We start from the raw sequence: 26,349 nt of genomic DNA on the forward strand, positions 1-26,349 counted from the left end.
TGAACAACATAGCGCGACTCAAGTGCCTCAGCCAAAACTCTTTTCCACAGTCCGTTGACATCAAGAACACACAACCTCCCTTGGTACTGTAAAGTACCATAACCACTGATCTCAAACACCACTACCTTTTGCCCAGCAACATCACCTTTGATTGTCATTAAGACAGGATCCAACACTTGTTTTTCTTTAATCTCTGCGCTAAGAGATGATCAAACCATTTCTTACACCATCATACTACTATTCTTAGAATCCAAAAGACAAAGTCCAAGATTAGCAAAGCAATGAATATCCTTCACCAATTCCCATTTTCCTTTTACCACATGATCCAAACTCCCCATGGGTAACCTGCTAAGAGTATCAGCAACCACACTAGCCATACCTGTGTGGTAGTGAAGACTCATATCATAATTCCTAAGAAGCTTAAACCATCTCATCTGCTTAAGATTAAACTCTTTCTAATTGAACACGTACTGAAGAATCTTGTGATCAGAAAGATATCCACGTAAACACAATAAAAATAATGCCACCATATTTTCAAAGTAAATACAACCACGAACAAATCCAAATCATGAGTTGTATAAGTCCTCTCATGTACCTTCAACTGCCTAGAAGCATAGGCAATTACTTTCCCATACAGCATTAAAACATAACCAAGAACTACTCAAGATGCATCGCAATAAACCACAAACCTATCATTGCCTTTTAGAAAAGTCAGGATTGGAGACAAAGTCAACTTATCCTTCAACTTCTCCAAACACCCTTTACAAGTATCCGACTAAGAAAACTTAACCTTCTTCTTAATTAACTTATTCAAAGGAGCAGTTATCGAAGGAAAGCTTTCCACGAACCACCTATAATACTTGGCTAAATCTAAGAAACTTTGAATATTAGATAGAGTCATAGGCCTAGGACACTTCTTCACCCAAGCAACCTTCTGCAAATCCACAATGATCCCTTCACTAGAAACTATATAACCCAAGAAAGTCACAGCGTTCAACCAAAACTCACACTTAGAGACCTTGGCATACAACTGTTGTTTCTTTGAGGTCTGCAACACCATACAGAGGTGATTGGCATGATCCACCTCACTTTTCAAATAAACCAAAATGTCATCAATAAGCACAATGATGAAGAGATTAAAATACTGCCTGAACACCTTGTTTATCAAGTCTGTAAATACTGCCAGAGCATTAGTCAATCCAAACATTATCCCTAAGAACTCAAAATTCCCATACCGAGTATGAAAAGCCATCTTAGAGATATCCACCTACCTAATCTTAACCTAATGGTACCCAGACCAAAGATCTATCTTAGAAAAGATCTTTGCACCTTGCAACTAGTCAAACAAATCATTAATCCTCGGGAGAGGAAACTTTTTCTTGACCGTCACCTTATTCAACTGTCTGTAGTCAATGCACATCCGAAGGGAGCTATCCTTCTTGCACACAAACAACATCGGTGAACCCCATGGAGAAATGCTAGGACGAATAAACCCTTAGCCAGAAGATCCTTAAGTTTCTCCTTGAGTTCTCTAAATTCAGCCGGAACCATTCTATATAGAGGAATATATATTGGAGAGTGTCCGAAAGTAAATTAATACCAAATACTATTTCGTTATCCGGAGAAACACCAGGAAGATCATTCGAAAAGACCTCTAGAAACTTATTAACCATAGCACTAAAGACAAAGAAGGACCTTACAAGTTAGAATCTTTAACCCAGACTAAGTGATAAAGACAACCCTTGGAGATTAACCTACGGGCTTTAAGATAAGAAATAAACCTCCCCCTAGGTGCTAAGGAACTACCTTCCCATTCTATAACTGGTTTACCATAGAACCTAAGGATAACCCTACAAGTCTGATAATCTACAAATGCATAACAAGAATTAAACCAATCCATACCCTGAATTTTATCAAAATCTACTATATCCAACTCAAATAGATCCGCTAAGGTCTTCTTGCTACCAACAAATACCACAACCCCCTATAAACTTTCCTAATAATAACTGAGTCACTTACCAGGGTAGAAATAGAAAAACAATTTGAAATAACTTCTGGATCGAAACCAAAAGACACAGCCACATATGGAGTCACATAAGAAAGAGTGGACCCCAAATTAAGCAAATAATATATCTCATGAGAGAAAATTTGTAACATACTAGTAACGACATTAGCTGATGCCTCAAATTTTAGACACGACGCTAAAGCATAACACTAGAACTAGGAGTAGTAATAGAAGTAGATGCTACCTGACCAGGTGTAACAACGGAAGATGAAGCCATAAGATTCTTATTCACCTCCAGAGCAACCTTATTGACCGAACTATCCCTAAGCAGATGGCCTACCTAGCCACCCTTAATGAATTTATCCTTTCCTTTTTTGCAATAACACTGATGAGGATGACCATAAAATAGATAAGAAGGACATGAAGAAACTGACTAACCTCTGCTAGCCTAAGATTGGGTAACCTATTCCCAAGAACTGTTACCACTTTGATGACGCCTGTCTCCCAACTAGTAAGGAGCACTAGATTAAAAGGAGCTAGAACTCCCCTACTTCTTTTTCTTCCACTTGCTATAATCTAACCACCCTAAAACTGAGCACCTCCTAACCTGCTCCTCTTTTTCTACCTATCCCCAAACTAAGACTGCACTTCTTATCCCTAACCTGCTGCATATGAATAGTCAACCTGGAGATATCCATATCCTAAATTAGTAAGTTAGTCTTGTTCTCCATAATCAAATCTCTATTCAACCTAGAAGCAAACTTTCTCATTCTTAACCTCATTTCAGCCACCAAATTAGGAGCATACCTAAATAGCTGATGGATCTTTAAAGTATACTCCTTTACTAATATTCTCCCCTATATGAGGTTCAAAAAATCCTCTATCTTAGATTCCCTTAACTCTTGAGGAATGAACCAATCCAAGAAGTTATCAGAAAAGTCCTCCTACAACCCTTTTTCTTCCATATTACTTCTATCCTTATCCTATATCTCATACCACTGATAAGCAACATCCTTGAGCTAATAAGCTGCGAAGTTAACCCCTTCTACATTAGTATCTTGAATCACCCAAAAGATCTTTCCATCTAATTCAAGAAGTCCTGTGGATCCTCCTCCTCCTTCACTGTAGTAAAAATTGAAGGACCCATTTTTATAAATTGACCAACCCTTGTGGCCTCAACAGACAAAGCACTAGTTGTACCCCGCTCAGCTTGAGCAGCAACCAACTGGGCAATAACATGGATAAAATAATAAAATTTTATGTTTGTCATATTGCCCTGGAGGACCTGAGGAAAACTAGTAAGAATATAAGAAACTCCAATACCATTAGAAATAGGACCATGAGATCGAAGATATACTCTAGACGTAGGACTTACCCCTTCAACATTACCCTTATGGGACAGAAGAATTTCTTTGTGTTCTAGATCTAGGAGGCATGATCTAAAAGGCAAACAAATAAGGATTAGAGGAGATTCCAATATTGAAACCTCAGGCTTGAAGATAGAAAACCATCAAACTAAAACATTCCTAAATGTCTTACAGCCTCTCTCTTATTAGTGTGGCACACTTCACACCCCTAAAAGAGACTCCACTCGATACGACTTTGTGGACTTCCCAGTTGACCATGAACCTAGGCTTTGAAACCAACTTAACAAGTTAATGAAAGCCCAAGTCCGTCCAGGATCGGGGATCATCCCCTTTTACCTAACCCAACTACCTATATCTAGCCTTAGATGGGTTGAATTTCAAACTTATAAATAGATAGTATTATTGTTCTCATTAAGACTTTGGGATAGGGTCACAACTATGACAAACTTAATCGAGTCCAATCATACCATACCAACCGCACAACCATTCAAAACCAAACCATAGGCCATAAACCAGGCCACAACCAAAGAGAATACCAAAACAGCATATGATTAATCCCAAAATATAATATTAAGGAATAACCAACGATATCATCCTAGGGTGTAATCCCCAACACCAATACCAATGCCAAGGCAAACACCAATATCAATCCCACCTATGCCAACTCCTAGAAGTAACACAAAGCCTCTATCCAAAAGAGTAAATAAATTCGGTTGGGACATGCCTCTAACTATAGCTAAAACCAATATCCAAAGTAAAAGAAAAGTGTTTAAAGAAATTCTATAACATGAAATGATGTCTTTGGAAAGGATGGAAGCTCACCACTATAGTCCAGATGTTGATACCAAATCCGCATGTCAAATAGTAGTAGTAAAATAGTCATTTCTTACATAGCATGGGCATACAGCTACTAGTAGATGAGGTTAGCGAGTGACCACTATCATTATTCTCAGAATAAGGATAAAATAATTTCAATTATAAAATTAAGTAAAACCATCCATAAATCATACTACCATACATATCTAATACAAAGAATAGGAACTGAGCTTAGCATGTATTTAAAACATTCATACCTAGGTTGTGTAGCTTAGCCGTCCTAACCACCCAAGGGTGATATGGGTTCAGCTCCCCCTGCTGAAAGGGTACCAGTGCGTGTAGCTGCATGACCCAAAAATATCCCATGGGATGACTAGAACATCCCCCAATATAAATTTTGACACACACATACGATCATTAAGACCCCTCATATCGAAAAATATGAGTTTCCAATTTTGGTCCCCCCGAGACTGCTACGTTCCATGGATTAGCTATATACCCCGCTGTTAAAGCCTAATTAAAACTAGTTTTCAAATAACCAGACCATTTTCCATTTATTAATATAGGCCAATACAGTGGTATCAGCATACCACCTTTTACTTGCAAGTAATATCTTTAGCCAAACTATTTCGATCAAGGGAACCTTAGGTGCCCTTCGAATTTCTATATTAGATCCACTTGGGAGACTTCCATGTTCTCTACAAGAATAACCATTTAACCTTTATCCTTGTTAAATATTTTAAACCATGTATAAATCCTATACAAGGTTTAAAACATGCAACAGTTCCATTAAAAGAAGTCAATGCAATGAACATATCTTTATAAGCATTTTGTCAAACACCTTGGGGGAATAATATAACCAAAACTAATTCCAAAGACAATTAAACCATTACCATGAAATTCAATTGTCCAAAACCATAAATAATGCATATAAAAGAATAATTAGAACTATAGGAAACCATAACCAAGCATTCAATATCAAAACCCCCAAATAATAGTTGAAAACTATAGTCATGAAATAGTAAAACCATGAAATCAATTATATAAACCATGCCTTTAGTTGAAAATACAATGAGGGAAGAGAATCATGCCTTCAAGAGAAGAATTGATGTAAAGAAATCACCAAGAAAATCCCCAAATCAATCCGCAAGATGAAATCATAACCTTCTTGCCCCAAAAGCTCTTGAGAGAATTATGAAGAGTTTTGGAATAGTTTCTCAGTGTTAATGAATAGAATAATAGGGTAAATAGCCTCTAAAGTATATTAAAAGTCGTGGATCCTTATTAGCGTAAGTAGGGAAATATCCATAATACCCCTACATAAATTTCTTAAAAACCCATCAAAGGGATAAGATTGACCCATAGGAGTCTTATCCATCTATACGATTGGTACCCACCACATATATCGAAGCCTTAACCCTTGGATCAAATACTATATAGTATATGACTTATCTAACCAAGTTGTAACCATGGTATATGATCCATACTCTTAACCCGTATCCCTGGCAGAATGAAATACTAGGAGGATCAAGCACTGCCCACCATACAAGTCTTTGATATGACTCTTACCAATCCCTACGGCTCATACCCTTAAGTCGTACCCATTCTATTAATAGAAACATCCCACCAACTAACTATTATAAGAATAAGATAGGATCATATCACTCATACCCCAGTATACGACTTGTACCCATGAGTCGTATTGAGTTTAGAGAATGGAATTCTAAGAAATTTTCTAAGGGTCAAAATCCAGGATATTTCAAAAAGCAATAAGAAGGGAATGTGGGTTATTGATAGAAGGTGTTTCAGACACATGACCAAAAAGAAAGAAAAATTTTCAACTCTAAATAAAATAAATAGGGGGTCAGTTAGATTGGACAATAATGCTAGAGGAAACATCATTGGAGTCAGTTTAGTAAAAATCAGCTCAGCATGTGAATTCACTAAAGTATATCTAGTGGACAACCTTAAACATAATCTTCTTAGCGTCAGTCAGCTGTGTGATATTCTTTTCGGAGTCCTTTTCAAAGCCAAAAATTTCTCGATCAAACATAACAAAAGAGATATCTCTCTCATCGGTGAACACATTGATGATATTTATGTCTTAAATAGTCCTAATTTTTCCACCATAACTTGCCTCACTATGAAAAACAATGATGTTTGGTTGTGGAACAAAAAGCTTGGGAATGCTAGCATGAATATCATTGAGAAATTATCCAAACTGGAATTAGTAAAGGGTTTGCCAAAACTTAAGTTTGAAAAGGATCACATTAATGATGCTAGCTAATTGGGTAAATAAACTTTCAGATCCAAAAATATTGTCTCCACTAACAAACCTCTTCAAACAATCCACATAGATTTGTTTGGCCCCACCAAGACCGCAAGTATTAGTGGAAAGAGATATGTTTTTTTATAGTTAATGATTACTTATATTTTACTTTGATGATGTTTATTGCTCATAAACAGGAGGCTTTAACAAAATTTGATTTTTTTGTAGAAAAGTGCAAAGAGAAGTTGGACACTTCATCACCTATGTTAATAGTGATCATGGAGTAGAATTTGAAAATAACGCATTTGAGGAATACTATGCTCAGAATAGATACTCTAAGAACTTTTCATCAACTTAATTCCTTATTAAAAGGGTGTGGTGTAGTGAAAAAATAGGTCTCTATAAGAAACTGGTAGGACTATGTTGTTAGAACATAATCTGTCAGATCACTTTTTGACAAAAGCAGTAAGTACAATATGTCTCATCATTAATAGATACCTGAGAAAACCTATTCTATAGAAAGTACCTTATGAACTATGGAGAGGAAAGAAGCCTAACATTAGCTACTTTTATCCTTTTGTATGAAAATGCTTTATCCACAACAATGGTAAGAATAATAAGGGAAAATTTGATCCATAAAGTGACGAAGGTTTTTTCCTTGGGTATTCTCTCACTAGTCGTGCTTACAGGGCTTACAATAAAAGAACCTTAGGTGTAGAAGAATCTATACATATTTTATTTGATAAATCTAATAACCCTCCTATAAGTTTGAATATTGACGAAGAACATGTGAGTTATCTACAATTTATATCCAATGCTAGCACAACCTCTAAGCCATCACAAGATGAGTCGACTATACTCCCTCAAGTGTCGATTCCTACAGTAAAAATAGTCAAACTGACTATTCTAAGAGAGTGGAAACATGATGCTAGCTATCCAAATAAATTTATCATCAAAAATCCAAATGATAAGATGAAAACAAGAGCATCATTGAGAAGACATGCGTCTGTTGCCCTTGTATCTCAAATTAAACCAAGGAAGACCAATGAGGCCCTCAAAGATAAATCATGGGTCAAAGCAATAAAGGAAGAATTGGACCAGTTTGAATGAAATCAAGTTGGGAAGCTAGTTTAAAGACCCAATAATGTCTCAATAATTGGAACTAGATGGGTCTGCAGAACTAAATTGAATAAAGAAGGTAATGTTATCAGAAACAAAGCTAGACTTATAGCTCGAGGCTACTACCAACAAGAAGAATCTAGATTCAAATCTTTTTACTATGCAAATTTACATTGATGATATTATTTTTTGAAGTCCTAACATCTCTCTTTGTGAGAATTTTTCAAATTTAATGAAAGGAGAATTTAAAATAAGTTTTATAGGAGAGCTCATATTCTTCTTGGGATTACCAATTAAAAAAACTCCCAAAGGTACCTTCATTAGTCAAGATAAGTACACAAAGGTACTCATTAAAAATTTAGTATGGAAAAAGGAAAGGCCTGTGGAACTCCGATGAGTCCATCCATAAGTCTTGATTCAAACTCGTCTGAGAAGGATGTTAATGAAAGGATATATAGGGGAATGTTTGGATTACTACTCTATTTTACTCCCTGTAGACCAGATATCATGTTCAGTGTATGTAAGTATTCCAGGTTCCTGTCGGCTTCCAAAGAGTCTCATCTGACTTGCGTCAAAAGGATCATTCGATACCTTATAGGAACTCAAGACATTGGACCATGGTACCCTTGTTATTCCTATTTTATTTTAATTAGATATTTAGACGCTGACTTTCCAGTTGATAAAAGTGATAGAAATAGCACTAGTGGAATGTGCCAAATTTTTGGTGATACCCTGATCTCATGGCATAGCAAGAAGTAAACTTCAGTTGCTCTCTCAATAACAGAAGTTGAATACATAGTCATTGGAAGTTTTGGTACTCAAATTTTATGGATTATGCATCAACTACTTGATTTTAATTTGTCCTTTGAATTTGTTACAATATTATGTCATAACACCAGTGCTATTAGTTTATATAAATATATTATGCATCATTCTAGGGTCAAACATAAAGATATTAAGCATTATTTTATTCGGGATCATGTAGTAAAGGGTGATTTTTCATTAAGATTTGTTGACTTTGAAAATCAACTAGCAGATATTTTTACAAAACCCCTATTAGAAGAAAGATTTTGTTACCTTAGAAAAATACTTGGTATTCTCATTTTTAATGAATTATGAGTCTTATTTTTGAAAAAAAAAATCTCATTTACGTGTTCTGATTTTCTCGTTAGTTTTTAACCAAAAAATTGGTTTTTCAAAAAAGTGTCCTGTCCTTTGTTTTTTGCTAGGTTGTAAAATGTTTCTTAATACACTATCTGCCACACTATTTGTTTTGCGTAGTACTTGTTAATATATTAAATCTCTGCTATCTTTCTACTGCTTTTCTTGTAACTCTGTGGTTCTTTTTTATTACGCCAAAATAAGGAGAAAGATAGGAACATCAGAAGTACCTACAAGTCAGAGGGAGAAAGTCTACTAATGTTTATGCTTGTTTGTTATTATCAAAAAGGGGAAGATTTTTAGCCTCCTATATTTATGTTTTATTTTTTAATAATGAAAAACTAATAAGTGAATTTTGCATGATATTGAAGATCCCTAATAATGGAAGGAGATCTCACACAATGGACATTGAAGATCTCAAATTATGGTAGGATATTTAGCACAAGGCAAGGAATATTCTCTTAAAGAATATCATGCTAAATATGGCCACATTAATGATATTGAAGATCCCTAATGATGTAAAGAAATCTAACACAAAGGACATTGAAGATCTTAAATCACGGGAGGATATCTCGCACAAGGCAAGAAATACTCTCTCAAAGCATATTTTGCTAAATATGGAGTCATATAAAAAGTAGGATATCTCTTGACAAGTCAATAAAAATCAAATCATCTAAAGATCCCAATAGATAAGGCAATTTGACTCACCTCACGACAAGAATAAAGGAGAAGGAAGATCTCACTACTTATATGGATATATCAGATATGGACATGTATAGATGTGATAAAGGAAAATTGCACAAAGTATGGCATATCTAATATGGACATACCATATGGTGCAAACTACCTAAATCCGAAAATCAACTCAAATCCTCAATTGAGAAAAAATATCTTGGGTTTCCTTATGAAGAAAAGAAGCATATATAATAGAAGACTATAAAGGCCAAATTAAAAGAAAGAATAAACTATTCAACTTCAAACAAAACATCAAAGTGTCTCAATTTTGGTCTCACAAGGCCTTGTAACTTTTAGTTTATAATTTTTATATAAAGAGTAGGATCGAGTCAACTTTGTAACATCAACTGAAGTTGTGTCACAAAATCTAAAAGGCAAAATAAGTCTTCAGAACTTATTTCTTATCATTGTACTCGAGCCCGACATTGAAAGATCTAAATAAACTTTGAAACCTAAGGGAACTAGAAGTAGGCATCACATTGGAGTTCCGAACCTGGATAAATCTCTGTATCTTTACTTTATGTTAATTATTTATTTTCATAATTTTTCAAATCTAATCTATTTTCCGTAGTGCACTAATCTACAGCGAGTTGACTGTGAAGAATCAGTAGTAGACTCATCGAAAATTTTCAATGTATCCCCCTCCTCTTGAATTTCAACAAGAAAAGCATTACTCTTATAATATGAGTAATTCTATTAAAGACCAATACTTTACTCAAGAACACTTACTCTTTCAACATACAGAAACTTTAAAATTGTGCAAGATTAAGTTTTCGCTATTTTTCTTATTGAATACCCAAATTTCAAAAAATATTAAATTGAGAAGAATTCTTTTCTATTTATAGCAGGATAATGATGAGGGTAGAATTTTGATTGGGTCAGGTTTCCTAATTGGTACACAGCTCACCTACGCAGTTTGGTACACTAATAGACAAAACTGCGCAGATATGTGACAACTGTATGTTTTTATAAAGACACAATGACCTAGTCCCTTGTTGTAATCTGGTCATCATCAAAACAAGATATAGAAAAGAGGCTTCTCATAAGGAAAAAGTGAAGGTTTAGAGGTTCGTAAGCTTTTCTTTGGCATCGAGGTAGTCTAGGTTTATCCGTTGTTAGATTGAGCTATGTTATAGTATAATTATGATATCTTGTTAGATTGGTAAGGCTTTAAGTTTTGGTTTGATGAATTGCAAGACTTGAGGTTAGTTGACCCGTTTAGGCTATTTTGACCCCATAAGCTCTAATCCATTGGTTTTTTCCTCTATACTTTAGGTGAATTGGAGTTTTCCCTTCATTCTTAGCATAAGAATGACTTAGATTACTCAAGTTAGGTATAATGAACCTAGTCACCCATGTGTTGGCCGAACTTCTTTTCTTTGGGCTAGTTAAGGCTTGTTTGACATCTAAAAGTGCAATTAGATACCTTAACCCTAGTTTGGATAGAAATTTGCCTAAATTGGAATTTGAGGATTAGAATGGAATCTTTACACACATTAGGCTATGAACATGTTAGCTTAGGTAAAATTTTATGCCTACTAGACCCTTGGAAAGGGTTTAAGGTTGTGGTGAGAAAACTTGGCACTAGATGATATTGTTGGTAAATATAAAAGTGATTTCATCGTTATTTATGTTACTGATTATGCTATTGTGGTGATGATGATATTTATGACTAGTTTAATTATGAGTCATGATGATATTTATAACCATTTCAATTCCGAGTCTTGATGATATGACCACTTCAATTTTGAGTCTTGATGATACATATTCCCAGTTCAATTCCAGATGATGATTATAGATATCAGTTCAATTTCAGATACATGTATATCCATGTATAACTATTCCATGGTGTATTATGGCATAAAAAGTAGTAGTTAGCTAATTCTATGATGTCTACTGATAAAGGATACCTAGTTGATAAAATGGTGAATAGTGGCTAAATGATGACTTGTCGATGTCTAATAGTAGTGATTAAAGATGGCTAATGGTTGACTAGTGGTTTATGAAATAATGTTGGTGAATTGCTAAGTGATGGCGTAGTGCCAAATTATGATGAATTGTGTAAGATTGTTAATTTATGATATAGGTTGTTATAATGTCAAATGATTTCTTTACTCTTATCTTGAGTGTACTCTCCAATCGTTTGGAAGGATGTGATGGGGTCTTTACTTTTTTGCACCAATTGGCATATGGGAGCCAATTTCATAATTATGTTTGCATGTGCTTCACTGTTTACATTATGCTTTTGTTATTATTTTGGTTTATGTAATAGTTATGCACAGTGGTGATAGAGATGATTTAGATTTGATTCTCTACGTTGACTGTTACGTTATCTTGCATTTTATCATCTTTACATCATGGCTCAATTTATTTGGTCGATGATGCATACTTATTGCCCATTATTTTGGTACTCATACTATATTTCTATATCTTTTTAGTGCATATTTGAGTACTAGTTGTCGTCGTTGGCCATTGTTCATTTAAAGTTGATCTTTTAGAGAAAGGGTAAGATTTTGCAGTTTCGAGTTGCCCATTTCCTTCTATCGTATCATTATTCAGTCATTTGTATCAAGACAAATATATTAATATTATTCTAAGTTTGTTAGGTTATATTATTGATACTATTAGGTGTTCTTGTATTGGCTCTGTCAGGTCACATGATTGGTATTCATGTGTTGACTATTTTATTTATTAGAACAAGTTTATTTATAACTTGTGTTCATTGAATGTAGCCTATATTGGATAATTACCCCCAAATTAACATATTGTATTAGCTTCGAATTAGGGGTAAGCTTACCTACTGGCGGGAGTTAGTAGGTGCCATCATGGCTCATAAATTGGGTCATGAAAAGCTGATATGCTATGGATTTATAGCATTTTCAACACTTAAAATTATAAAAATATGCAAGTTTCTTAGGTTGTTTTGTGAGACATTCTGTGTGTTGAGTTTGTTTTGTGTAAAATCAAGTTTTGAATGCTAAATTGAACAAAAATATGAAAAGTGAAGATTTTTCTACTTACTTAGGCATTTTTGGGCATAAGTGACACTTATCGGGCATTGGTGACCAAAGTAGGTGTCAAAATTTGAAGTAAAGACGCTCAGAAGCAAGAAAAAGAAAACCGCATCACTTGCTAAGGTCACATATGGTCCGTATGTGGTACATAAAGTCAGTATGTGACCAAAGTAAGTGATATAGGTCCAAGTATAAAGAGTTTCAGGAGTTGTGTAGGAGGTCTGACACTTACTATGGAACACATACAATTCGTATATTGTACATATGGTTCGTAGGTGGCCTGAGTAAGTGACCCCCAACCTGGAGTTTTATTTTTTATTTACGTTTTGATTTTTAGGGTTTCCTTATATCCTATAAATACTCTTATGACATTTTATATTTATGTTAAGCACTCTAAACAATCACAAACATATATTCGATTCCAAGATTTGGATTTTGATCTTAGGATTACTTTATTCTTTATTTTGCTTTATAATTCGGTTGTTAGGCTTGGGTTTTACTGGTTGATCATAGTGATACTATTTAATGCTTTTCATTATGAATTTTGTTGACCATTTCACAAGCATGAGTGGGTAAAGCCCATAGTTAGGGTTGTGGGAACCCTAGCATACTGATGAAGTAGGGGAAGTGCTAAGTTGTTCTGAACTAGTATCCTTGCATGTATTGTATTATCTTTTATTTGATAGATGTCTTAGCTATTCTAAATGGTAAGATCCCGCCTAGAATATCACTACTTACTCTATAAGAGGAGTAGTGACTAGGAAAAGATAATCACAACATTAATTTGAAGATTAAATGTCGATCTAGGCTAACCAGTATCATTATGTAATATGGTTATCTATCATCTAATAACTTTAGATTCAAAGGTAATAGTTAACTGGGATCTAGGATAAGAGATAGTAATGTGACATGCTAAGACTCAAAAAGCAAAAAATCAAAATCCTCCAATAAGTCCACAGATAGTTGATGGTACATAACTTATCAGATTCTACATGCAAGGTACTGGGTTAGTTAAAGAAAGAACGATAAGACTACTAAGTTATGAAGCCAGAGGGAGCACAATCCTAGTGTTCATCACCAGCTGATTACAACCAAAGTTGAGATTTTCTAATTGTTTAAGATTCTAACTACAAACCCCCTATTTACTTACATTTCTGCCCATTAAGTTCAACAAATTATAGATACAAATCCGCATCTTCCCTATGGGTTCAACCCCAAACTAGTTGGGTTCCTTAACTTGACAATGATCATTTTATCCTAAATTAGAGGTGTAGTTTAGGTATTGATCAAAATTTCAGTACTGTTGCCGGGAAGATGGTTTGAGTGTTGATTGAAGTTTATCAGAGTTTTTGGGTTTTTATTTTTCTGCTCTTAGTTGGGTATACTTCAGTGTATGCCTAACACCAGGAGTCAAGGCAATCCCTTACTCCCACTGTTAAGAGAGACTGTTATAGCCTAATTGTACGATAATTGAACCAGTACATGCAGGCCATTTTGAAAGGGTTTGGGATAATCCTAATGTGGTTTCTCCCCCTGCTCCAGGTGATTCATAGAATATTGTGGATAGATAGATGAAGCAAATGTCAGCAGATGCTGCTAAATTGAGAGGGGATGAGGGGGACTAATTAGCTCAACATGCATAGTTAGCTAGGCCAAGATTGGTAATTGATAGTAGTTCGGCACTCGACAGTAATCAAAATAGAGTTCAAGGTGCTCAGGCTCAAGTTCCCAACATTCTAGTACTTTTATACCTATAATTATGCGGAGGATATGAGATACATTGAGTAGGCAAAAGCAAGAGTTATTATTCCTCCTACACTGCCCCACAATATGAAATTTGACATAACTAGTGCCATGATCCAACTTCAGAATCTGAAAGATATATTTTTGAGCTCGACTATAAATGACAAAAATATGCATCTTGATAATTTTGTTAGGATATGCACTTCTTATACAATTCTGGGAGTACTCCAAGAGGCACTCAGATTGAGGTTGTTCCCTTTCTTGTTGACTAGAAATGCATTTTTTTAGTTAGGGGAACTTCCAAGAGGATTTATTACCACATGGAATGAATTTCACAAGTAATTTTTAAACAATTTATTTCCTTTGGCTAGGATATTGCAGCATAAAATCAAGATATACAATTTTAGATCACTACATTTAGAGTAGATATACGAGGCTTAGTTCTGATTTAAGAAGACACTGAAAATTATGCCCAATCATTGTATTTTAGGGATGAGTTGACTGAAGATATTTTATAGAGCCCTGAACATCAGTTCTCGATCCATGGAAGATACAATCACTAGAGTAGCATTTATGAGATTATGCTGAGAAGCAACTTTTGATGTTCTAGACCAATTTTCTCTCACTAACCGAAGGTGGCATACTCAGAAGGCTAAGAAGAGTTCTAACACTTATTCCATTGGATATTTCTGAGACCATAGAGTAGTGGATGGTTTAGTGATACAAGATATTTTATAGTCGAGAAGTGATATTAGGTTGATGGCTAAGCAGTTTGCAATAGTGAGTCCTAAGAAGGTAAATGCAGTAGGTACACAGGGTTCAACCTTCAAACCTTATGCATCTATCTTTGAGGAGGAGGCTAAGTATCTTGATCGTGAATTAACGGGTTTTAAAGCTAGAGGGCAAGGAAACTAAGGTCGGAACTATTATGGTAAAGATCCAAAGGTCGCAGTTGGGAGAGTGATGGTGAATGAAGATGCAAAGATGACTCATGGAGAAGGAAGATTAGTATATTCTTCCACGCAATCATGATATCGAATCGAGTATGGAGGTGATGTTGACTAAACTGGAAAATGGGAAAGAAAGACAAGATACTAGTCTTATAGAGATTAACGCTGATATTTTAGGTTTGACCCAAAAGGTTGACTCACATATAATTGTAATGAAGCAGTTAGTGACGTAATTTGGGAAGATGTCTACTATCTTAAATTAGAGGTAGATAGTTAGCCTTCCTAGTGATATAGTTTAGAGTCCTCTAATTATTAGTCATTGTCTAGCTATTACCACTAGGAGAGGTGCCCCTACCTTGATCCTCATGTTCCCATTAATGAGGAGTCAAAGAATGATAGTAATGTGGTTGATAAGACACCTGAGGTAGAGTTGGATAAGTTAACATTTATTGATGATGATTAAAATATTGATGATAGTAATGACTAGGTCGCCGAGCCCAATGATAAAGTGCACCATGGTAGTTCGATTCCTTCCAAACAGTTAGTAGAAAAGAAGGAGGACCCCAGGAAAGTCATTATATTGTGTTCAATTAGGCCTTTCAATGTCAAATAGGCTTTGTTAACCTAGGATCTGGCATTAGTTTGATGTCACTGGTTACATACAAGTTGTTGGGAATGGAGACACTTAAACCCACATCCATGAAGTTGTTGATGGAGGACTCTTCTGTGAAGAAATCGGTGGGTGTTTTGTGTGATATAAAAGTAAGGGTGGCATCATTCATATTTTCAGTGAATTTCATGATTCTTAACTATGAAGTGGACTTTTAAGCCTCTATTATATTGGGTAGACCCTTCTTATCCATGGGTAAGGTATTGATTGATATGGACTTTGAGGAGATAATCTTTAAGATAAATAATGAGCAAGTAGTTTTTGATGTGTATATGTCAGTACAACAATGATATGATATGTGAGTAGTGTCGGTGATAGATACTATTGATGATATAATAATGATGCAGAGGTTGTGGCCATAGGAGAGAGGCTTAGGGTCTAAGTATTAGCGACTGGTATCATGAATTTTAAAAGTGATGGCATCGAAGAACATGATGAGATGGTTAAATCATTGCATGGTAGAGGTTCTTACTAAGGGTGTGCAAAAACCTAGCCAACCGATAAAAATGTTATTGATTTATTTTTATTGGGTTAACAATTTTTAATGGTTTTATAAAAAAATTATTAGGTTATTGGTTTGGTTCATTTTTTTCTTACTGGGTAAATCGATATATATATATATATGTGTGTGTGTGTGTGTGTGTGTGTGTGTGTATGTGTGTGACTCATTATATATTTCTCTTAATTTCTCTTTAATTTCTACAAATTAACAAACCTATTATTTCAATTATACAAACTCTTAATTTCTCGTATCAACATTTAGTCCAAACTTGAAGATTCTTGTAAATTAAAGCACATCATATAGGATTTTTGTTGCAACTAAGATTTGATTTTTTTTTCATGTTAATTACTATTATTTCTATTTTATGAGTATTTTCTTATCAATTAAATCAAAAATCAAACCGTTAAGGACTAAAAACTAATAAAAATATCTTACTGGTTTGGTTATTGGTTTAGCATATTTAAAAATTTAAAACGGACAAATTGAATCGATAATTTATAAAATTGAACCAAACCAACTAATGCACACCCCTAGTTCTTACAATTATGCTCCAAAAAAGCTAGATCTTGATCTCAAAAATAGAACCATGCCGCGTGCTAAACCATCACTTTGATGACCCACTAGTTTTGGAATTGAAGGTCCTCCCATCTTACTGGCAGTATGCATTCTTGGGTCCAATAATACCTTATCATTGATTATTGCTACAAATTTGCTAGAGTCAAAGGTGGATGCACTAATATCTGTGTTGCAGAGGTTTCAAAGAGCCATTGAATAGACCATAACAGATATTAGGGGCGTCAAATATGCAGGTTGGATTGAGATTGAAAATATTAAATGGGTTGAATTGGATATCAGGTTAGGTCATTACCCGCCCATATTTATTTTGGATTAAAATGGGTAAAAATTGGGTTGGGTCATGACCCGCCTAATTTGACTCACTTAATCTAAAAAAATATAAACATATTGATATTTACCCCTTGCAAACTCAACTAAAGAAAATAAATTTAGGTGGGGTTGGGAAATTGTGTGGGTAGGGTATGAATTTTTTTAAGAAATTTAATTTTTATAAAAATAAAAGGTCATTTTTGGAGAGGGGTGGGGGTGGGGGTTGGGGGTTAGGATAAGGTTGAGGTAAGAATTTTTTTTTTAAAAAAAGTTTTTGGGAAAGGGGTATGCCATGGAGGTAGGGTGGGTGTGATGGGGCTGTGGTAAGAATTTTAATAAAAAAAATTATTTTTTTTAAATTAAATATTTTTTAAAAAAAGAAAATTTGGAAGCGGTGTAGGTGGGGTATGGGTGGGAGTTATGGGGTAGGGAAGGGATGGTGTAGAGGTAAGAGTTTTTTTCTAAAAAAATAAAAATTGAACTTTTTTACTAAAATATATATTTTTGGGGGATGGGGTATTTTCGTTGGGAAGGAGGAGATGGGGGTTGGGTAAGATTTTTTTTATAAAAAAAATTATTTATTTGTTTTTAAAATATATTTCTTAAAAAATATTAGTAAGAACTAAAAATAATATATTTAATGGAGTCAAGGTGGGGGTGGGATAAGCTGAGGGTGTAATGGGGTTGGGGTATGGCTGGGGTGAGGTGAGATGGGGGATTTTGAGAGTATGAGGACACATTGTCACTTGTTTTCTACTTTCATTAAGAAAATCACTTTTTTATAAAATGGGTTGAAGTGGAGATTGAATTGCACTCATTTGAAACCAATTTGAAAATGGGTTGAGATTTACACAATAGTAAATTATCTTGAACCCAACCCATTAGATAATGGGTAAATTGGGCGGGTCGGCTCTATTTGGGTTTATTTTGACACCTCAGTTAAATATTATGGGAATTCCTCTAGGTATTTATACTCACAGAATATAGCTTGAGTCGAAATGTTTTCCCAGCATTGAGCATCAACACAGATTAAACCATCCTATGCAGGAGGTTGTGAAGAATGAATTATCAAGTGGATAGAAGCTAGAGTGGTTTACCCTATTACAGACAGCAAGTGGGTTAGCCTGGTTCAATGCATGTCGAAGGGTGGAATTACTGTAGTTCCCAATGAGACTAATGAACTTGGGCCCATGACACCGATGACCAGTTGGAGAGTTTACATGGATTATACAAAGCTGAACACTTAGACCCAGAAGGACCACTTCCCCATGCCTTTATGGACCAGATGCTTGAAAGACTAGCAGGTCGGGGTTGGTGTTCTTTTCATGTCAAGTACTCGGTTTATAATCAGATCACTATTTCTCTGAAAGACCAAGAAAATATGACATTTACTTGTCCCTATGGGACTTTTACGTTCAAAAGAATGCCATTAGAGTTATGCAATGCTCCTGCCATTTTTTAGCGATCCATGACGTCTACATTTTTTGATATGGTGGAGGATACGATCGATGTATTTAAGGATGATTTTGTAGTAGTTGGGGACTCCTTTAATGATTTTTTGGCCTATCCGGACAGTGCACTGAAGAGATGTGAAGAATTAACCTTGGTGCTGAATTGGGGAAAATGTCATTTTATTGTAAAAAAGGTATTGTTATCAGGCACAAGATCTCCAAACAAGGTATTAAGGTGGAAAAAGTGAAGATTGAGGTAATTGAAAAGTTTCCACCACTATTCTCAGTTAAAGGTATATGGAGTTTTCTGGGTCATGTAGGCTTTTATAGGAAGTTCATTAAAGACTTCTCTAAAATTTCAATTCTTCTATGCAAAATTTTAGAGAAGGAGGTGAAATTTGTGTTTTATGATGCATGCTTGAAAGCCTTAAGTGCCTTAAGGAGAGGTTGATTTCGGCTCTTATAATTGTGTCCCCTGATTGGTCTGCACCATTTGAGGTCATGTATGATGTGAGTAGAGTGCCCTTAGGTGTTGTCCCAGGCCAAAGGAGAGAGAACATCCTTCATCCTATATATTATACGAGAAAGGCATTAAACCCCACACAAAAGAACTATATAGTTATAAAGCAAGAATTGCTTGCAGTGGTATTTGCCTTTAAAAAATTTAGTTCCTATTGATTGGGGCCAAGGTCATAGTGCATATAGACCATGAAATCTTGAGATATCTTATGTCAAAATAAGATGTTGAACCAAGATTGATTCGTTGGGTTCTCTTGCTACAAGAATTTGACTTTGAGGTGAAGGACAAGAAAGGCACTGAAAAATAGATTGTAGATCACTTGTCTTAGATCGAGGAAGAGTGTCATGGCCCGAATTAGGGCCAATCTATGATGGGCATCCCATGTCCAACGAGGAATGGGGACAAACTCCTTTACTGAGCTAAAAAGATCATTATACACTAGCAATGATTAAATTTTGAACATATAACAAGATAGCATGCTTAACAACTTAAAAAATATTTAAGATTTGTAAACAATCAAAAACCGATAGCTGATAACCAATAACCAATAACCAATAACAAATAACAAATAACCAAGTCCACAATAATATCCATAAAGCCTCTACTAATCCGAAAAACAATGTAGGTCGGGACATGCCCCCGACTCTAACAATAACAATGACAATGTTAATGTGAACTCAGTAATTCTAGTTTATGTAAGGAGACCAATGGAATGATCAAGTATTCCAAAGAATGAAAGATCACCACTTCATTGTAAATGATCAACGACCTGAGCTGATACACCTAAAACTATGAAGGAAAAGTAGACATATCTCATGTGCCCGTATCATGTAAGGATATAGCATTTGGAGAAAATTAGTGGGTTGAGCACTAGTATGAACTTAGGGCTTGGGAATAAAGTAATGCTAGGATCCACAATTCAAAAGTCATTCAAAACCAATGCACATAAGGATATATATATATATATATATACATATATCACTCAATCGTCATAAATAGGCACCCATGGGCTATATGGCTTCAGCTCCTCCTACTGAAAGGGCCCTAGTGTGTGTTAGTCGCACTAACCAGAGGTATCAAGGAAGACCAGGGCATGCCCCAACCCCACGTCAATCCAAGTTACAATTATATCAATAGTGTGAACTTTGCACACAGTCATTAAGACCATACCTCACGTCGGCAAACATGAGTTTCTAGTATAAGTCATCCAAGACCCATACCCTCATAGCTTAGCTAGATAACCTCTATTAAGCCCAAATTAAAACAAGTTTCACAACCCATTTATTTAACTAAGAATTTAACCATTAAGGCACACCATGGGTATCGCCATACCATTACACTTGCAAGCTTAACCCTATGCCATAACAATCATATTTACATGGGGAAATGCCTCGACCCCCTTTGTTCATTAAATCAAATTAGAGGAATGCCTCGACCTCCTTTAGTTTATCAAATCAAATTAGGGGAATGCCTCGACCCCCTTTGTTAATTAAACATAGATAACAAGACCTTCAAAATCTATGTTCATTGGTTAACCATTTATGCAATGCAATAGTATATGTGAGTAAGTTAAACCAAGTGACAAATCATATCTCAAAAAAAAATTCACATGTGGAATAAGGGAACACAGTTATCCAAGACCAATTTCAAGTCCAAAAACATCTATTTGGAGGATTACCTTGACCCCCATTTCAATTTCCATACCCATGCACCCTATTAGTTCAAAAACATTCATTCAAAGAATGAGCAACTCCTGAAAACCATGGGAAAACAATTTAGAAATCAATTATTCCAAGATCCTCAACCACAACAAAACCCACATTCAATTCCATACAATTTAAACTATTTAAAACACATGTTTTTCATAAACTAAGAATTGAGGAAGAGTAAAATGCCTGAAATACCAAGATTTATGAAGACAAATCAACCCTTGAGCCCTTAGATGACCAACTCCTTAGAAGCCCTAAGTATCTTAACCTTGGAGAATTTAGAGAGTTTAAGAGAGTTCTTTAGGTTCTAAAGTGTTGAAAATAATTCCCCAAGGGTGTTTTATGGTCATGGGTATTAATTGGGTAAAGAGGGAAATGTCCAAAGTTCCTTTAATGAAAAGCCAAAAAATTATCGTCAGTGACCACGAGTCACTATACGACTCATTAGGACTCACTATGGTTCATCACCACGAGTTGTAGTATGGGCAGTAGCAGAGGGACCCTTTTTAATGACCCTATGACTCACACCCTATGACTCATTATGAGACCCTGCGACTCATAGGGTCCAAGTTATAGTCAAGGAAGAATACTATAGACATCATACTGGTTTGGCTACCGGTGGGCTATGTGACTCATTTTGAGTCTTTACAACTTATAGCCCTTAGTCTTAGTCACAATAGAAACTCCAGGACAACATATTGTCCAGGCTATGATTTGGCCCCTAATACCCGTAATGACACGTTATGACTCGTAAGGATAGTCATAGCTTTGGCAGTGAGTTTAAAACTCAAAAATTTTTCAAGGACCAAACAGCTAGGGTATTTCATCCTCCCCCACCCCTTAGGATCATTCGTCCTTGAATGATAGAGTAAGGCATCCCTTAGCACGTCTTAACATAAAATACAACCACACTTACCTTTAACAAAGACAAAAACCAAAGAAGTCAAGTTTAACATATACCTTTAGCATGATTATCTTAAATAGGGAACAAGAATGGGTATTTGGACTTCATGTCCTCTTCAGCTTCCTAAGTAGCTTCTTTAAACTTTTGGCTCCTTTATAGAGCCTTCACCAAAGTCACCTTTTTTGTCTGGAACTAATGGATTTCCAATCCAAGATCTCAATCAGGACCTCCTCATACGAAAAGAAGTCTGAAACACCAACACTTTCCAATGGAACTACCAAAGAAGGATCACCCACACACTTCCTCAACATCGATACATGAAAAATTGAGTGAACAAAACCCAAACAAGGATGCAACGCTAACTCATAAGACACCTTACATACTCTTTTCAAAATCAAATATGAACTTACATAATAGGGATTGATCTATCCCTTCTTTCCATATCATATCACTCCTTTCATGGGAGACACCTTTAAGAATACCCAATCGCCAACTTCGAATTCCAACTACCTTCACCTTATATTTGTATAGGACTTATGGAAACTTTGGGTGGTCTTAAGCCTATCCCGAATCACTTTTAACTTCTCCATAGCCCGATGAACAAAATCAAGACCAAATAACCCATCCTCTCTAACCTTAAACAACCAACTAGGATAACGACATCTCCTACCATACAAAGCCTTAAAAAAATCCATGCTAATGCTAAAGTGTTTACTATTATTATAAGTGAGTTGAATGAGAGGTAAATGATTAACCCAACTACCACAAAAGTCAATCACATAAGCCTGAAGCATATTCTCCAATGTCTGAATGGTCCTTTCTTCTTGACCATCTTCTTAAGGATGGAAAGTGGTGCTAAGGCTCACTTTAGGTCCCAAACCTCTCTGAAAATAATAAAAGAAATGATATAAAATGGAACACCTATGTTTTGAACCATGAGAAAAAATTCTTCATTGGGTGTCTCTGAGTTGGGTATAACTGGGGGCATGAGTCATACCCCTTGGATACTTGTTGTATTCTCCTTCCTCTTCTCTCTCATATCCTAGGTAGTGTAGTGAGGGTTACTCACTATCCTATGTATGAGTGACCCCTTCCATGATTGTACCAATGGGTATGAGTCATACCAAGTGAGTCGTATAGAGTTTGGACTTAAACTTTAAGTGGACTATTTTTGATATGGTTAAAGCATACGAGTCAGGGGTTGAGTCTTAACCTTTGGATATGACTCAAGGGTGTGTTTTCGTACCCTTAATAGTGTATGTTGCCTAGTAAAATTCTAGGGTACGAGCTATGGTACCACTCATACCCTAGGGTACAGTTCCTTTAGTGAGTCATACCATTAGATGGATCCATTTTCTAGATTTTAACTGAGAGCCTTGTGGCCATTTTCAATACCTAAAACCTTAAGTACCCTCCCTATATAAGTGTTTTTAGCCTCCTAAACATCCATTTTGATGTATCAAACACCCTAAATACACTCTCAAACTCGTCTTTGAAGAATTAGAGGATAGGGTTTCAAGGGTGATCTTCAAGAGGCAAAGTAAAGTCAATATTCTTGGTGAATCAAGTTGTCTAAGGAATGTAACTCTTCCCCTCATTAAATAACTCTAAACCCATGTATTTTACACTTGTATTAGTAAGTTTACATGGTGATTTTGAAATTAAATGAAAAGGGTTTTGTTGCTTAATGATGAATAATGTTGAATTTTACTTAGGCTTGTGTTTATGCATGTTACTGAGGATGATTTGCATATGTGGGTTCTGGTTATATGTGGTTTAACATGAGGATCATGTTATGCCCAAGCACAGATGCAAGTGCACGTGGTCTCATCAAGTAATACAGTAGCCTTTTGCAAAGCCAAATATCAATCCTTTAGAGACTAGTGTTAAATAACTATTCAATTCTAATTTAACTATTAAGATTAAAGTGATGTAACGTAACCAAAGGATTTGTGATTGTTTAAAAATTACAGTAAAGTTAGTAATGTTGTAAAGTAAAGACTGTGGAAAATCAATGGATGAAAACTCGGGATTAAAGCACTATGACAATCATACGACTATATTGTACTTCATTCATTATATTGCTTATCTTGATTGTTTATTTGTAGGGTTAATCGCATGATCATGGTCTCCCAACCTCTAATTGTCTACCTAACTTAGACATTACAACTACATCATTGAGTGGGAATACAATAATTAATAATCTAATTAGATGCATTAAGACATCATCCTGCATGTGAACTAAGCAAGGCTTCTAGGTATATATCCTATCCTATTTGCTAATTCAAATTCCTTATTTCATAAGAAAATAAGGATCTTACTCTATCTATCCACACATTCTATCTTACTATTCCCCCTCTCGATATTACAAGGTTAACAATATATGTATTCTAATGTTAGATACTTCTTACAATAGTTAAAATAAGGATAAATAAACAATCAAATATTATAAGAGATCCAAGCAAACTCAATTCAAAGCGAAAGTAAACATGTTCTTGTCCTTAACCCCGAAAAGGGGGCGTTTAGCCACTAATAGACATGACTATAATCAAAATCATTGAACACATAATTAAAATGATTAAAAATATAAATTAAAGATAAATGAATCCTAAAATAGATGTTGGGCATCCCCTCTCCAAATCCAAACATGTACAAACATATCAAACAATAAGTACAATTGTCCTATTTATAGGTATGCAATGTTGGCCGTGTGTGGAATAAAAGGTGTGCCGTGTTGCTTAGTCCATGTGAGAAAGTGGTGCGTCATGGGGATTATTCCTACGGAGAGATTGGTACATTGTGTGGATTAGTTTATAGGAGAAAGTGGCGCGTCGACTGGCCATTCCGGTACCCTCACTGGAATATGCATCTTGAATCCTACTTCGTCTTATACATTTTTCCTTCGATGGTGTTTTATTAACTTGATTTACAGCTTATTAAAATCCATATATCATCATAATCAACTCCCCAATCATCCTACATCATCATACACCACGTATTAGATCTCGAAACAACACAATATTAAGAATGGTGAACTAAAAACTCAAGCTAAAACTATGCTTGCCCACATTGATCTTTAACTTATTGTTTTGACTCTTGGATTGATTAATTTGACCCATGAACATTATAAAAAAATTGTTCCAAACATAATTACACAATAATACCATTATGAACCTATTAAAGATAATAGAATCCATCGAGATAGACTAGACAAACACCTAACTCAAGCTAGTAATAATTACTTCCTCATCAAGACTCTAAATGATCAATTTAAGTACTAAATTATTTGAAAACAACTTTAAACATTTTAATAGGATAATTAAACACTTATATGCTTATTTATATCATTATTAATACATTAATCACATAAATTTTCCTTAAAATAAGGCTAAATAAGCAAGGATAACAACGCTAAGATGCATAAATTCACCTCAGATAAGAGAGTATATGGTATTTGTTGATATAAAAGACATTGTGGTGGATATGTTTAAATTAGATATGGTGGATTTAGATATCATATTGGGGATAGATTGGTTGCACTCGTGCTATGCATCTGTAGACTGTTAGACCCATAAGGTCTTCTTTAAATTTTCTAATAATCCTGTTGTTGATTGGGAGGGTGGTCACTTAGATCCTAAGGGGAAGTTCATATCTTATCTTAGATATTGGAAATTAATCTCTATCATCTAGTCAGGGTTAAGGATTCAAACTCGGAGGGTCCTTTCTTGTATTCCATTTCAATGGTAAATGAATTTCTTGAGCTTTTCCCTAATGACCTTCCTGGTGTTCTTACGGATAGGGATATTTTGTGTGGGATCGATCTTGTTTCGTATACTCTTCAAATTTCGATTCCCCCGTGTAAAATGGCTCTAATTAAGTTGAAGGAGATTAAAGAGGAACTAAATGATCTTTTAGATTAGGGTTTTATCCATCGTAGTGTATCTCTGTAGGGTACAACGGTGTTATTAATGCATAATAAAGATGGTTCCCTTCGGATTTGCATTGATTACTGACATTTGAACAAGGTAACGGTAAAGAATAAGTATTCTCTTCCAAGGATGGACTATTTAATTGATCAGTTGCAAGGTGCTAAATTTTTCTCCCAAATTAATCTTAGATCTGGGATTTACCAATTGAATATTAGGGAGGTGGACATCCCTAAGATTTCCTTCCGTACCTGGTATGGGAACTTTTAGTTTCTAGTTATATCTTTCGGGTTGACCAATGCCCTATGGAATTCATGGATTTAATGAATAGGGTCTTCCATTAGTTTTTGGATATGTTTGTTATTGTTTTTATATATGACATTTTGGTTTACTCTAAGAGTGTGGTGGATCATGCTGATTACCTCCGCTTAGTATGGCAGACTGAGGTAAAGGGACTTGGAGTTTGAGGTTAGAGATAGGGTATTCCTGGAGGTGTCTCCTATGAAGAGAGTGATGCGGTTTGGGATAAAGGGGAAGCTTAATCCCCAATTTGTGGGTCCTTATGTGATTTTGAGGAGGATTGGAAATATTGCATATGAGTTA

This window comes from Capsicum annuum, chromosome 12 (genome assembly GCF_002878395.1).
Source record: "Capsicum annuum cultivar UCD-10X-F1 chromosome 12, UCD10Xv1.1, whole genome shotgun sequence".
Classification (NCBI taxonomy): domain Eukaryota; kingdom Viridiplantae; phylum Streptophyta; class Magnoliopsida; order Solanales; family Solanaceae; genus Capsicum; species Capsicum annuum.